Source organism: Euprymna scolopes, chromosome 44 (assembly GCF_053919585.1).
Source record: "Euprymna scolopes isolate OS-2025 chromosome 44, ASM5391958v1, whole genome shotgun sequence".
NCBI classification, from domain to species: Eukaryota; Metazoa; Mollusca; class Cephalopoda; order Sepiida; family Sepiolidae; genus Euprymna; species Euprymna scolopes.
In genome coordinates, this window is record NC_136525.1 from 34,049,443 (window position 1) to 34,065,499 (window position 16,057).

At 33.6% G+C, this 16,057-nt stretch overlaps 1 protein-coding gene across 1 annotated transcript in view; it reads left to right on the forward strand.

Moving 5' to 3' along the window:
- Window positions 1-277: 277 nt before the first annotated feature.
- LOC145268783 (uncharacterized) overlaps window positions 278-16,057 on the forward strand; it is a 275,311-nt gene continuing 259,531 nt past the window's right edge. Inside the window, exon 1 of the mRNA XM_080124395.1 lies at window positions 278-692. The gene's annotated coding sequence lies outside the window, so the exon portion shown is untranslated. The remainder of the gene's footprint in view (window positions 693-16,057) is intronic.

The following is a 16,057-nucleotide window of genomic DNA, read 5'->3' on the forward strand; positions in this document are numbered from 1 at the left end:
CTGGATTGGGAAAAAATCCTCAATCGAGAAAGAATTTTTTTTTATTGACTAAGGACACAAATGATAAAGAATGGCTGATACATTTTACTTCTGACCAAACGAAGAATTGCTGGCCAATAAGTCCGTTAACTAAATTGTCCAACCACAAGTATCCGCCGCTAAAACGTCCTTCACTGCTTGCGACGGACACGTTTGTAATAGTGGTGTGGTGTGGTTGGGAGGGGGGTTAGAGATCCAATGTAAAACATTTTTTGCAACTCTTCGCGTGGCGTCGCGTCACACACTCTTTTATTCCAGTTTCTTACTTTTCCCTTTTCTTGGAGTTCACGAATTTAAAGAAAAAACCCGGATGCGGGAGCTGGAATCTGGATCTTACCAATTAGTTGGCGGTTATTTTTTTCGGAGGGCAATTTATTTTGGAGGGTTTATTTAATGGTTCCGTCGTGTGAATTTAGTTACCATTTTCGACTTAAAGAAATTGGTCGGTTCTTTTCGGTCGAATATATTTGTTCTTGGAAAACATTTGTTTCTCTTTTTGGTTTCAATATTGTTGTGTTCTTTCTTGTTCGAAATATAAAGAACTTAAAAACAAAGAACTTTTGAGAACTTTCTTCCGTGGATTTATTATTTAAAAAATTTAAACAACGAAATCCAAAGGAATTACCGTTATAAGTTCAGGAAGAAAAATAAAGGTAAGTTATTTGTTAACAATTTCGGACAGTTTGCAGTATAGACAATAAAATGAAAAAGTGGTAAACAAAAATAAAAACAAATATATAACAAATATATATATATATATATATATATATATATATATATATATATATATATATATATATATATATATATATTAATTCCTAATGTAGCATCCCTCTGCCTGTTCTACAAGTACTTTAACGGTGAATGCTCCGAAGAACTGCAAGCACTTGTATCCCCTCGACGTAAATACCCCCGACAAGCAGCAAAATCCCACCCCTTCACAGTTGAGATCCGTAGATGTAAGAGAGCCTTCTACTCCAGTAGTTCCTTCCCCAGAATCGCTAGATTTTGGAATTCCCTTCCAGATTCCTGCTTCCCCAACTGTACTGACATGCAGAAGTTCAAGTGTAACGTGAACCGATATCTTGCTGCCAAACTGCCCACATAGAACTCCTGTAGCTTATGTCCATGATAGTGGCCCCCTACATCAAAGTGGCAATGTGCCTTGTTTGGGGTGAAAATGTAATTAAAAAAATTAAAAACAAAACAAAAAAAAAAAGATATAACAAATAAATGTAATAAAAAATTAAAAAAAAAAACAAAAAACAAATATATAACAAATAAATGTAATAAAAAAAATAAAAAAACAAAAAACAAATATATAACAAATAAATGTAATAAAAAAATAAAAAAACAAACAAATATATAACAAATAAATGTAATAAAAAAATTAATAAAAAAAACAAAAAAACAAATATATAACAAATAAATGTAATAAAAAATTAAAAAAAAACAAAAAACAAATATATAACAAATAAATGTAATAAAAAAATTAAAAAAAACAAATATATAACAAATAAATGTAATAAAAAAATAATAAAAAAACAAAAACAAATATATAACAAATAAATGTAATAAAAAATTAAAAAAAACAAAAGCAAATATATAACAAATAAATGTAATAAAAAAAATTAAAAAAAAAAACAAAAAAAAAAACAAATAACAAATAAATGTAATAAAAAAAATTAAAAAAAACAACAAAAAAAACAAATAACAAATAAATGTAATAAAAAAATTTAAAAAAAACAACAAAAAAAACAAATAACAAATAAATGTAATAAAAAAATTTAAAAAAAATTAAAACAAAAAAAAAACAAATAAATGTAATAAAAAATTAAAAAAAAACAAAAAAAAAACAAATAAATGTAATAAAAAAATTAAACAAAACAAAAAACAAATAAATGTAATAAAAAAACAAAAAAAATAAATGTAATAAAAAAACAAATAACAAATAAATGTAATAAAAAAATTTAAAAAAAAAACAAAAAAAACAAATAACAAATAATTGTAATAAAAAATTAAAAAAAAAAACAAATAACAAATAAATGTAATAAAAAAATTTAAAAAAAAAAAAAAAAAACAAATAACAAATAAATGTAATAAAAAAATTAAAACAAAACAAAAAACAAATAAATGTAATAAAAAAACAAAAAACAAATAAATGTAATAAAAATCAAAAAACAAATAAATGTAATAAAAACAAAAAACAAATAAATGTAATAAAAAAACAAATAACAAATAAATGTAATAAAAAAATTTAAAAAAAAAACAAAAAAAACAAATAACAAATAAATGTAATAAAAAATTAAAAAAAAACAAAAAAAACAAATAACAAATAAATGTAATAAAAAAATTAAAAAAAACAACAAAAAAAACAAATAACAAATAAATGTAATAAAAAAATTAAAACAAAACAAAAAACAAATAAATGTAATAAAAAAACAAAAAACAAATAAATGTAATAAAAAACAAAAAACAAATAAATGTAATAAAAAAACAAAAAACAAATAAATGTAATAAAAAAACAAATAACAAATAAATGTAATAAAAAAATTAAAAAAAACAACAAAAAAAAACAAATAACAAATAAATGTAATAAAAATTAAAAAAAAAAAACAAAAAAAACAAATAACAAATAAATGTAATAAAAAAATTAAAACAAAAAAAACAAATAAATGTAATAAAAAATTTAAAAAAAAACAAAAAACAAATAAATGTAATAAAAAAATTAAAACAAAACAAAAACAAATAAATGTAATAAAAAATTAAAAAAAACAAACAAAAACAAATAAATGTAATAAAAAAACAAACAAAAAAACAAAAAACAAATAAATGTAATAAAAAAACAAAAAAAAATAAATGTAACCAAAGGCAAGATAAGCTGCTTTTCTACCCACCTGGATATTTTTTGTTTTAAATTATTTTAAAGCGTTTATTCATGCGATCTCTCTGCTCAAAATGAAAATTAACCATGACTGCACAGGACCTTTGATAATCGCTCAAAAATCGAAAATTAAACAAAATACTGGTAGAAATTCACCCACAGTGATGTTTATTGGGTGGTTTTCTACAAGTATTTTGTTTAATTTTCGATTTTTGAGCGATTACCGAAACTCCTCCAAATGACCGCCAAATGACAGCCACTTTTTCTTGTTTTAACTTAAGACTTGGCACTATTTGTGTTTCAAAGTAAATAAACGCTTCAAAATAAGTTAAAACACAAAAAAAACTTATCCAGGTAGGTAGAAGAGTAACTTCTTGCCTTTAGTAACATTTATTTGTTATATATTTGTTTTGTTTTTTACCACGTTTTTGTCTTGTTGTATTAACTGCAAAATGTCCACAATTTCAGTAAATTCATAAATTAACACCATCCGCTGAAGAATCCTCTTATTTCAACAAATGAGATTCTATTTTTTTAGGTGCTTACGTATGAACAGTAAAAACACTAAAAATTGTCGAATTTTTTTTCAGAATTTAGAGTAGAGGATCACAGTTTTGTATATAAATTTAATGCACCCCTCCCTATTTTCCTGGCTATTCTCTCTTTTAGGGCAGTTAACCGAATTGTTTTGGTTAACTGCCTTAATGCGTTAGACTATGCAATCCTAAATTGCTGCATCGACAACGACTTCTACGATATCCGTTTTTACAGAGTAGATTACAATCGTGCAGTGTAAAAATAAAAGGTTTTTCGAGATTAATCACTATAAATTCTAAAATGTTTTTTGGGTGCTAATGCAGAGAGTGATCCGCGCTATTTTTTAAATCCTATTTCCACGTTTAATTAAAGTTTTATGATATGTTTTTTTTGTTCAATTATAAGGTTAAAGTACAGAATAGGTACAAAACACCCTCCCCTCTCCATGTTAAGAATAGCTTTTTAAATAATAACGTTACTATTTCAGCATGGATCACTCTCTGCATGAGTACCGTTTTTTGTTGTTTATTTTCTTTCTGTCAAGCTTTTCACGGTGTTTACATGTAATCGCCCAAAAAAGTAGAATTTCATTTAGGTAGTTGGTGATTTATATAGTGTATTAATCTAAAATAATACCACAAATACAATTGCCAATTACTTAGGACTTCTATCCAGTCAAGGCTGACGGAACAAGAGCATACTATCCCCGTGAAGTAAATAAAGGGCTCCATTTGAAATTTCGACCAAATTCCCAGGTTCGACAGAAACATTCCCGAGTTCGACAAAATACACCTGAAGAAGGTCGGGGGTTACATCGACTGAAACGTTGTGAAAATCACATTCAAGATGAGAACAGAAGTCCGATGAATCCAAATAATACGAATAACCAAACGAGATTGCCCACCCCCCTTTTAAATTTTTTAAATTCCCTAATGCTGGTAAATGTAGTCGGGTAGTCCAACACAAAACCTACCTTAAAAGTTCAAAAAAGGTAAAAAAAGAAATACGCATTTTTAGGGGATGGGCAGTGGGCACTCTCGTACAGGTCCGCCTTAATCCTCATCTCCAAAATTCCGAAACGTCACCACAATTTGTTTTAAAATTTTTTATATGACAGTTGATAATTTTCATTATTCGGACTACTATCTTCATCTTTATGTCGTATTCACAACGTTTCGACTGATGATCTTCACCTCAATCTTCTTCAGATACATTTGTTCACATGTGGGAATTTTCTAGTTAAATTTGAGAACATGGACCCGTGACGTAACGATTAAGAGCGTTACTTATAGCTAGTTCTACATGACAATCTTTTGGATACTGAAGTTTTAACCATTACCATAGACGATGATAACTACGAATAATATAAGAATTAACAGTAGCATGCTATTTTAACCACCTGTAAAACTTTAGCGTGGTCCCTGGTTTTCTTGGACGACGATAGTGTCTTTATGTATAGCCAAAAACCATACCAACATTTAATATGAATTGTGTATAAAAGTTATCATTTTTATCGAAGGTAGAAAATGAAAAATATGTAAACGGACATGAATGGAAATATATGAAATATTGAGAGAATAGAAGGGTCACCAGGTAGTAAGTGAACAGATTTTTTTTTTTAAATTAAAATTTTTTTTTTTTTTTTACAGTTTCACCCCAAACAAGGCATAGTGTCACTTTGATGTAGGGGACTACTATCAGGGACATAATTTGCAGGAATACGATGAAGGGAGCTGAGCAGCAAAATGTCTTTTCACATTACACTTGAACTTATGCATGTCAATGCAGTTGGGGAAGCAGGAACCCAGAAGGGAGTTCCAAAGTCTAGCAGTTCTGGGAAAGAAACTATAAGAGTAGAAGGCTTTCTTATATCCAGGGATCTCTACTGTTAAGGGGTGGGATTTAGCTGCTTGTCAGGTTTGATGGGCGTATTTACGTCGAGGGGGTTCAAGGGCTTGTAGTTTGTCTGAGCATCTACCATTAAAATACTTGTAGAACAGAAAAAGGGATGCAACATTTCGTCGATGGAACAAAGGTTGCAGCTTGGATGACAGTTCAGGTTGGTGACTCTCTTTTGAACTTTTTCCAGGGGTGAGAGACTAGTAGCAGATGCACCAGCCCAAATATGACAACAATACTCCATACATGGTTTTCCCCTTGTGCCTTTTATAGAACATGGTTTCATCAGCAAATATACCCATCTCAGAGACTATTTTATCAGGGAGGCCATTTATGAATATCAGGAATAATAAAGGTCCAAGGATCAACCCCTGAGGTACAACCTGCATTTATATCATATTGTTTAGACGTATGACCATCGAGGAGAACATGGATTTTTCTCTTACTTAAGAAGGATTTAATTATGTTGAATATTCGTCCAGTAATACTATAAGATATGATTTTCATGAGAAGACCATCGTGCTATATCCTGTCAAAAGCCTTAGGACTACTGCCCTCCTCTCCTCTGCTTATCCAGTTCATGGTACATACATTCAAAGATTACAGTTAGAATATCTGCAGTAGAATGCGCAAATCCATATTGATGGTCGGACAGAAGTTTAGCATCTGTAAGGTGGTGGACTAGAGATTGGTTAATTATGGACTCAAATATTTTGGCGAAAAGAGGGAGGAGGCTAATAGAGTGATAATTCAATGGGTCAGTTCTTTCGCCAGAATTCTTGTAAACTGGTACCACAGAAGCAGTTTTCCAGCAGTCAGGAAAGCATGATTCATTAAGGCACTTGTTGAAGAGTTTCGAGAGAACTGGAGCAACCTCAGTGGAGCATTTCTTTAATAGTACAGCTAGGGTGAGATCAGGTTCACATGGTTTTGAAGTGTCTAGGTTTTTTATGATATCATGTACTTGAGAAGGGGTGATTTTAAGATCGTCTAATGTGGTTTCTGTCTGTAAAGGAAAATTAGAGAGGGAGTGATTTGTTGGGTTCAACGTAGAGTTTGAGGTAAACTGTCGAGCAAGCATGTTAGCTATCTCGGTTGCTGTGCAAACAACCACATGATTGTTGGATAGTGGGGGAATTGTTGATTGCCCATTATTTACTACACTGTTGTAAATTTTCCAGAAATCACGAGTTCCTAATTTTTGCACTTCAATGCGTTTTCTGGTGGTTTTGGTACATTCTCTCTTAGCTATAGCTACTTCTTTCTTTCAATTACTTCTAGCTTCTATAAACTTTTGTCTGTTTGTAGTGGACTTATGTTGGATAAATCTGCGGTATGTAATTTGCTTCTGAGCAATCGAAGCTGCGCAAGTGGAAGTAAACCATTAGGGAGAGTGGAGCTTGCTATAGAACTTCTGTATGGCTCAATTGCTGTTTTGAACCATTCAATGATCTCATTTGTGCACTGTTTCACAGGAAGAGAAAAGATATTTACCCTTGGGGCATCTCTGATGTGATCTCTAATGGCATCCCAGTCAGCTTTATTGCAGTACCTTGTCGTTTTGAGCAATGGCTCCTCAATTTGGGGGTCAAGAGTTTAGAGTGATATCTATCATTATCACAGCATTCTCAGCATTCCTGATGGGGCAATTGGCATTTGTCACACAATCCTCAGGAACTGTTGTCAAAAATAGATCCAGAAGTGAGGCTTGCTGGTCCTAACGATCTAGGAAACGGGTCGGGAATGTTACTGCTTGTGTCAAGGAATGGGATATAGAAAAGTTATAGATGATGCTACCAGCTGTATCTGTGTAGTTAGAGAAGCCAAGCCAATTATTGTGGTGGGCGTTAAAGTCACCAAATACATGTATTTGGGCACTAGTGTCAAGACAGAGTACTACATCTATGCTGTGAGAGACATGATTGATTAGAGTACAGTCCTGGGTAGAGGCAAAGTGATAAAGAAAATACAGGTGGCTAACGCTATGTTGTAAAGTTAGTTTAAAGCACATGAAGGTCGGGTCATCTGATTCTAGTTTAGATTCCCTAGTCATGGAAAGAGTGTTACGAATATAGATTCCAAATCTGTGCATGTGTCTGTCAGTCCTTACGACAAAGTGGAAGATAACCAGATATGTTAAAAATGTTAGAGGGATGGAGGAGTGCAAGTTAGTTTCAGTTAGTGCTAAGATATCCGGGGAGTTTGCTAGGAGAAATGATTCTACATCATCTAAGTTAGTTCTAAGTCCACGAATATTTGTAAATGCAAGCCTGAAGCGAGGAGGCGAATTGTTGTTTGAGTGTGTGTCTGGTATGGATGTTATTTTGGATTAAGCTGTCATTTCATTTTTTTTGTAGTTTCAGATTTAAGGTGAGATATGCTTGACAAAGCGGATGTGCATAGCAACTATCATGCAACACAAGTAGATCATCAACCGACTCCTCAACAAAAGGAATGTGGCCTCGGGAATGCCCACCAGAGATGGGTGCAAGGTCTCTTTCCATACACAACATGGCACTACAAACACCCAATATTATTCAACTGGTGATAGAGCAGCAGCTCTGAGCGCTACCAAAGAGTTAGAACTTCTGTACTCTCAGTCAGAAACAGCAGGCAGCAACTTTCAAACTGGTACCCTCAAACCTGTCAGACAAGAATGGTACAGTCCATTCATATTAGCATACATGGTAAACAAGCATCCCCAAAATGCCCAAATTTAGGGGTAGGTAATGTGGCGGATGTGGAAGACGGCATTAATTGCCCTAGTCAGGAAACAAGGCTAAGGACTGGCAAAGAAGGATCCTAAGGGACCTTGGCGGCCACTGGCAGACCCTAGCAGGTGTTTTATTCAAAGTTTAAGTAAAGCAGGAAGCCCTCTATTCTAATTTCTACGCAATCCTGAATTGCTGCATCGACAACGACTTCTACGATATCCGTTTTTACAGAGTAGGTTTCAATCGCGCAGTATGAAAATAAAAGATTTTTCGAGATTAATTGTTTAACTGCTTTTTTTTTTGTAAAATAGTGGATCAAAATGAAAAAATGTCGAATTATTAAAATGTTAGGTGAAAGTAGAGAATAATGTTTATGTGTAAAAAGAAGTTATTTTGCGTCTGCGTGTTATTAAATTATGGGTTTATATTTGAAAATATTTGCTCAAATGTATATTTTTTTTGTCTATTTAAATTTATGGTGAACAAGTAAAGCATGCATGTGAGTGCACAGTGAATGAGACATAAAAAAAATGACTAAGTTCAGCATTCCATCCACCCCCATTTAGTCCCCAAAGTCCCCAGGGGATATCAAATCCTGATGAAAAGGCATAAACGATGTAGTTTTAGGCCTTAATATATGTAAATTTGAGTTCTGCACCATGTAAAAAAAAAAAAAAAGAAATGACTCAGTCCATCATTTGCGCCCCCCCTTTTAGATCCAAAAGTCCCCAAGGCCTTAACATATTTAAATTTGAGTTCAGCACCATGCAAAACTGCTAAATAGACATACATAGAAAATTTTGCACAACTATGATAAAACAGTCCCAAAAATGGATTGTTTTTATAAGCCCTAAAAGAGCCCCTAGGGCACACCAAAGAGTTATTGCAAAGTATATATATAAACAAAATTATATAGAAATTAGTTAGTTACAAGTTTTCAGAACGTTTTATAAAAATCCAAGGCATCAATTTTTTTTTAATAAGCCCAAAAGTGTCAATTTTAGCCATTTTAACCCAAAAGACACCGGGGGGGGGGGAAACCGGAGTTTTCCCAGAAAATCCGTTCTGTTATTTTTTGACTATCATGTTTAATGTTTGTGCAAAATTTCAAAAAATTCCAATGCGTATTATTGAGAAAAGTGCGGACAAACGAACGGACGAGGGTGAATTTACAGGTTCACTCTTCTTTTGTTGGGGGACAAATAAAATCGATCTTATTAGTGTCTCAGTAATTTGATCAGCCAATGAAACTGTCAGCAATTGTTAGAACTTACGTTGAGAACGATTGTTATTCCAAGGAACTTAAACGAAAGATTTAATGTGACATGTACCAGAAGAAGAAGGTATACACAGACGACGCTGGTACAAAAAATGTGCCAAATGTAGAAAAATTATCCATTTCGTTGAGGAGAGGGGGAGGAGAAAATAAATATTGAGTAAAAATCGTGCTACCACCGTTAAATATGACTTGTTTTGGAATGTGACTCTTGTAGTAAAAACTATAAGAATTTTGGACAACGAATGAAAGCAACGTGTAATATGTGGAAATCCTACCTCAGTTTATGACTAGTAATCTGAACATATTGAATTTATATTTGCAAAGCTATAACGTTTTGTCCTAGACGGGAATGATTGTTTCTATTTTATTATATATGAAGATAAATCGTTATCATTATGTCATAACTATCGAACCAATGAAAGAAAGACTTCATATTTTAAAACGGATATTAATAATCGTCATATCATGTATCGTCTAAATGTACAACAACCGTATATCTATTATAATGAAAAATTCTATTATAATGAAAAATTTCGATCACACAAAACACGTGCAAAAAGGCATTGCGTTTTGAAAAACAAACAAAAAAACAAAACAATATATAACTTAGATCGTTGTGAAAACAAGAAAAAATGGCCGCGAAATGACTCTGTCCTCTTTGATGTCTCGATAATGGCTTAAAAATAAAAAAAAAACACTGGTAGAAACCAACTCAATAAATTTTACCGTAACATTTATTGGTTGGATTTTTACATGTAGTTTGTATACTTTTACGTCATTATCGAGACTTTAAAGATGTGACCTAAATGTGGTAGCCATTTTTCTTGTTCTTATGTAATACTGGACACTGTTTTTCCGAACGGCAGAAGAGTAACTTAACTTACCTTTGATAACATTCATTTTTATGTATTTGTTTTTAACCACTTTTGCGTATGTCTATTGTAAATCAAATCCAGCATTCCCATAAAAATGTTTTATTTAATTATATGCAATAAAACAATAAACGTTTCAAATTATAATGAGCGGTTTTATTTTGCTATTTATCAATATCATTAAAAGAATGCTTAAAACAAATTTTTAATTGCACCTCAAATATATCCGACTTCTAATAGGTATTAACTCTTTGGTAGACATTGTTTGTCAACTTCAGACTCTCAAACTGGAAGCCACCATCAAGTAGACCGTTTTGTTTTAATGGGATCGTTAAAAAAATCAATTTCACCAATTTTCTATATTATAAAATTTTTTACAAAAGTAAAAAATTTTTTGGTGAAATTATATACCATGCACTGGATTAAGCAAGGGAGGCTAAGTCAGTGGTAATGCTTTGACAGGGTAGATATTTACTTGCTGCACCCCTCAGCAAGATGTGACATAAGATGAGAAGGTGCGGATGTCAAGCAAGTGCCCTTAAAGGCAACAAGCGATAAACTTGCCCCACCCGAAAACCAGGTGGCAAGGTCTGGGAGGGTGGACCTCTTATGTAATACCCAGGCAGCGTACCTCAGTCCGACAGGTACTCGGCCAGCTCCTGGCCCTGCACCTGTCGAGATGATTGTCAAGAAGGGATTCTTGACGGATACTTCCTACCCAGTCTCCAAGCAACCAAAGCAGAAAGTGACTAATCACCCAACATTATTACACGATAATCTTCTCCTAGAATCAGTGGAATTGGACGAATACTTAACATAATCAAATCTTTGTTAAATAAGAAAAAAATCCAGGTTGTCCTCGATGGTCGTAAAGCAAAACAACGTAATATAAATGTGGGTGTGCCTCAGGGGTCAATCCTTGGACCTTTTTTATCCTTTTCATTTATAAATGACCTCCCTGATAAAGTTGTCTCCGAGATGCGTATATTTGCTGATGACACCATGTTCTATAACACACGAGGGCAAAACGAATGACCACATACCTAAGGAAAGGCTCCAGTCTGTAGTGGAATGGGGACATAAATGGATGGCAATATTCAAAGCTGCTAAGACTAAGCTTTTTTACTTTGATAATAACAAGAAACCTTCTGAACCACTGATAGCCGTGTCTAATGATACATTATCTAAAAGTTCTTCATTCAAACTCCATGGTTTAACGTTCACAGGGAACATGAATTGGAACAGGTACATTGAGGACATTGCCAAAGCTGCTGTGAAGAAGGTGAGCTCTCTCTACTATGCTAGAGGGTTACTTACGCCTGAGAGTATCCTGTACTTCTACAAGGCCACCCTCCACTCATGTATGGAGTATTGTTATCACATTTGAGTTAGTGCATCTGCTACTAGTCTTTCTCTTTTAAAAAAGAATAGCAAACCTGATAGGTCCCGCTCTGTCAACCAAACTCCAACCCCTGTCCCATCGACGAAATGTTGCATCCCTGTGTCTCTTTTACTAGTATTTTAATGGTAGATGCTTAGACAAACTCCAAGCCTTTTTACCTTTGACATAAATACACCTGACAAACCTAACAAGCAACAAAATCCCACCCCTACACAGTAGAAATCCCTAGATGCCAGAAAGACTTCTACTCAAATAGTTTCTTCCCTAGAACTGCTAGACTTTGGAATTCCCTCCTGGGTTCCTGCTTCCCTGACTGTACTGACATGCAGAAATTCAAGTGTAATGTGAACAAACATCTTGTTGTTCAACTCCCTACATATTATCTCTGCAAATTATGTCCCAAATAGTAGCCACCTACATCCAATTTTTTTTGTCATTTCACAGCAAACAAGGCACAGAGCTACTTAGTCGTGAAGGGCTACTATTTGGGACCAGATTTGCAGGGATACTATTTTGGGAGTTGGGCAGCGAGATTGTTGTGTACATTATGCTTGAATTTCTACATGTCAGTACAATCAGGGAGCAGGGACCTAGGAGAGAATTCCAAAGTGTAGCAGTTTGAGGGAAAAAGCTATTCGAGTAGAAGGCTTTATGGAATCTAGGGATATCTACAGTGTAGGGGTGGGATTTTGCTGCTTGTCAGGTTTGTCGAGGGTATTGTCATCGAGGGGATACTAGTGCTTTGAGTTCGTCAGAGCATTTGCCATTGAAATACTTGTAAAACAGGCACAAGGATGCCACATTTCGGTGATGGGACAGAAGTTGGAGTTTAGTTGATAGTTCAGGGCCTATTAGGTTGGCAACAGTTTTTTGAACCTATGTAGAAGCGATGCACCAGCCCTGAAGTTGCAGCAATAATCTATACATGGGCTTGTAAAGATACAGAATACTCTCAGGTGTGAATAGCCTTTTAGCAACGGTAGAGAGAGCCCACCTTCCTTACTGTAGCCTTGGCAATTATCTCAATGTATTTGTGCCAATTCATGTTGTTTACCCTAGGAGCTTGAGGCAAGTACTTTCAGGTAATGTATCATTAGCCATGGCAATTAGTGGTTGAGAAGATTTCTTGTAATTATTAAGAGAAATAAGTTTAGTCTTGACAGCATTGAAAATTACCAACCAGTTACGACCCCATTCCACTACAGACTGGAGCTCTTCCCTTAGAGTTTTAGCAATTTCCTTAGATATGTGTGCATTCATTTTACCCTCATGCTTGTTATAGAGTGTGGTCTCATCAGCAAATATCCCCATTCCAAAGAAAATTTTATCAGGAAGGTCATTTATGAATATCAGGAATAATAAGGGTCCAAGGATTGACCCCTGTTGCACACCTGCATTTATATCATGTTGTTGTGATGTACGACCATCAAGGACAACTTGGATTTTTCTCTTATCTAAGAAGGATTTGTTATGTTGAGCATACATCCAGCGATTACCATAGGATTTGATTTTGATGAGAAGACCATCATGCCAACCCCTGTCAAATGTCTTGAATATGTCTAGAGCTACTGGCCTAGCTTCTCCTGCCTTATACAGTGCCTGATATATATGTTTGGAGATTACAGTTAGGATATCTGCAGTAGAACGGGCTTGTCTCAATCCATACTGTTGGTCGGATAAAAGTTTATTGTTTGTGAGGTGACAGACTAGTGCTTGATTGATTAAGGATTCGAAGATTTTGACGAAGAGAGGGAGGAGGCTAATAGAGCGATAATTAAGTAGGTCAGTTCTTTCGCCAGAATTCTTGTAAATTGGTACAACAGAAGCAATTTTCCAGCAGTCCATAAAGCAAGATCCGTTGAGGCATTTGTTGTAGAGCTTGGAGAGAACTGGAGCAACCTCAGTGGGGCATTTTTTTTAGTAGTATAGCAGGGAGAGCTCGGGCCCACATACCTTCAAGCTGTCTAGATTTATCATGGTATCACGAATAAGGGAAGGGGTGATTTTCTAATCTTTGAGTGTGGTTATTGTTCGCAAAGGGAAATTTTGGAGGGGTGGCCTACTGGGTGTAAAGTGGAGTTGGACGCAAAACATTGAGCAAGCAGATTTGCCTTTTCAATTGTTGTGCAAACAATATCAATGCTGTTGGATAGTGGGGGGAATTGTCAACTGGTACTGTGCTTTGTTTGGGGTGAAAAAGCAAACAAAAAAAAGAAAAAAGAAAATTAAAATCAGCTAGCAATTAAATCATTGAATTAATTTTCCATTTTCAAAACTTAAAAATATAAATTGAATTTGGGTAAATATGGAAGCTAAAAAATTTTATTTAGGATTTTGCCAGATTATTACACACTAGCGGGTGTTGCCCGGGTGTTTGGAGGTTTGTATGTAAGAGCGGGGGCCTGTTTTAATATTATAAAAAAACACGATGTTATAAAAAATTGGAAAAACCAAAACAAAGCAAAACCGCGAACAAATGTAAAAAAAAAGGAAAAAAAAAGGTGTAAAAGAGGAAAAAAGGTTTAAGTAGGAAGACAGGCTCGAACCCGAAGCATCAAGGCTAAGGCAAAAAAAAAAAAAAATGCCGGACACGTTACCTTTACGCCAAAGAGACACACAATTGAGAATGGATGAAATTAACTCTTTAAAAACACTTGCAGGTGGTTGAAACTAATGTCAACGTTTTCTAGGTCAAACATGACGTTATTGTCGTAGTAGCAGGAGGAGGCCGAGTTTAGGGTGAAGGACTACCCCCCCCCACACACACATTTTAGCTTCTATAGGAATGAAAAACAAAACGAACGTGAAAGAATACCAAAGGAAAAAAAGGAAAAGAAAAGAAAAGAAAAAAAGTTACCGCGTAAAATGCAAATATGTTTATTTAAATCTAATTTTTTTGTTTTTTTTAAATGGAAAAACAAAATTCCAAAAAATAAAACTTACCGTGTATAATGAAAATATGTTTATTAGATTTTATTTATTTATTTTTCTTTGTTTCAATGAAAAAGAAAAAAATGAATAAATAAAACCAGAAAACTGACCGTGTTTTTTATTTTTTTTTAATGTTGGTTTGTTTTGGTTTGTTTTGATTTCTTTTTTTTGTATTGTTTTCTTTGTTGTCGCTGTTAACCAATTAGAATGTCGTCTAATCCCAATATCGATAGCGTAGTAGTAATTGTGCTAATGAAACTCTCAGAAATGCAATGTATAGATAAAGAATGAATAAGTAACTAATCCGAAAATAGGAAGTCAGCTCCCCCCCCCCTAGTATCACGTATGAAATCAGTGCAAACATAATAGAAGTATAAAGACAGTAAATGAAATATTAAAGCGACTAATCAGTGCAAGATTTGAAGAACGCTGGTGGCTGACTGTTAAAGTTTCTTGTAAAAACTGGAATCCAATGTTAGTTCGTTTCGTTTAAGTAATCCTTCGAATCGCAACCCCCACCCCCCATAAAAAAGAAAAAATATAAATGGAGGAAAAAAAGAGGAAAAAAAGAAGAAATTTATAAAATGGCACAAGTAACCCACAGAATAACTGGAATGTAAAGTCGCATTCCACCCAATGGAAAAATGCCAATCCATATTTTTTAAGCAACTAAGAACTCAAACTGGTGTTCCTCGTATATTCCCCTGTGGACGTATCCGCAGCAGTGTTAAGTGGTCGCGGGCGGAGTATGAATCGAATAGAGAGAAAAGATTTTACAACTTCCATTGATTCTAACCGATTGTGGCAATGAACTCTCACCGGAAAAAATATAGAAATGTACGAATATCAAGGAACTGTAAGGGTAGTAGGCCTATAGCACACCTAAGATCCTGTGCTGAAGTGTGAGGACATTACATTTGAATGTAATATCGTGATTTTTAATCCTATTAAGGTCAAACTCACATGGGAAAAAATGAGCTCATTTTTTTATAATAATAATAATAATAATAATAATAATATATATATATATATATATATATATATATATATACTCCAGAATAGTTTTTATTTAACAATCAGTTGTTATGGAAACGTGAGATTGTAAGGTTTACAAAATATTGCTGGCAGTAATATTCTATAAGTTATCCCATCTAAACAAGAATTGCTCAATATGCAAGATAGAGCAAATAAATTAAATTTATTATTTTGACTGACTTTCCATGTCTCACTGACTTTAGCAAATAGGGTGCATACCTTTATAAATATTTGCTAATATTTTCTCTCCTCTGATGAGATGGTAGACATCGAAACCCTATAGGTTAAGGAGATTAACTTTGTAAAGCATTCTTTGTCTTGCTTAGATTAATAAAAATTCTTTGATATGAAATTCATTTCAATGAGAGTTTTTTGAAATTCATTGAATTACAATTTAATATATATATATATATATATATATATATATATATATATATATATATGAAGAGAAGAGATAAATATATA